The following is a 959-nucleotide window of genomic DNA, read 5'->3' as shown; positions in this document are numbered from 1 at the left end:
CATGTCATTGTTCTAATAACTTCCTCTTCTGCTTTTTTTCTTTGTTGTGCTCTATTGGGTCAATATTAAAAAGCAGAGACGTTACTTTGCCAACAAAGGTCTGTCTAGTCAAGGCAATGGGTTTTCCAGCAGTCCTGTATGGATGTGAGAGTTGGACCATAAAGAAAGCTGAGTGCCAAAGAACTGATGCTTTTGAACCGTGGTGTTGGAGAAGACTCTTGAGAGTCCCTTGGACTGCAAGGAGATCCAACCAGTCCATCCCAAAGGAAATCAGTCCTGAATATTCATTGGAAGGACTGATGCTGAAGCTCCAATACTCTGGCCACCTGATGCAAAGAACTGACTCCTTGGAAAAGACCCTGATGCTGGGAAAGATTGAAGGCAGGAGGAGAAGGGGACGACAGAGGATGAGATGGTTGGATGGCATCACCGACTCGATGGACATGAGTTTGAGCAAGCTCCGGGAGTTGGTGATGGACAGGGAAGCCTGGTGTGCTGCAGTCCCTGGGGTCGCAGAGTCGGACACGACTGAGGGACTGAACTGACGGAATCTCTTCCCAGGTGGCGCTAGTGGTACAGAACCCGCCTGCCAATACAAGACAAGTAAGAGATTCAGGTTGGATCCCTGGGTTGGGTAGATCCCCTGGAGTAGGAATGGCAACCCACTCCAGTATTCTGCCTGAAGACTCCCATGAGCAGAGGAGTCTGTCGGGCTATGGTCCATGGGCTCGCAAAGAGTCAGACACGACTGAAGACTTAGCATAGCACCAGAGCTAACTGTGCAGCCGCCGGTAGAGCGGGGCTGCAGCCAGGCACCGGCGCGCGGGCCGGCGCTCAGGAGTTCGTACTCCAGCTCCCCCGGACGCGCGTGCGCGCGCGTAGTCAGGGAACTGACAGCCGGAAGCAGGGGAAAGGGGTGGGGTTGAACCCGGGACTCGCGCATGCGTTTGCCGTACTAA

The sequence above is a fragment of the Giraffa tippelskirchi genome, chromosome 10 (genome assembly GCF_054371585.1).
Source record: "Giraffa tippelskirchi isolate mGirTip1 chromosome 10, T2T-mGirTip1v1.2.pri, whole genome shotgun sequence".
Taxonomy (NCBI): domain Eukaryota; kingdom Metazoa; phylum Chordata; class Mammalia; order Artiodactyla; family Giraffidae; genus Giraffa; species Giraffa tippelskirchi.
This window is presented reverse-complemented; position numbering follows the sequence as displayed.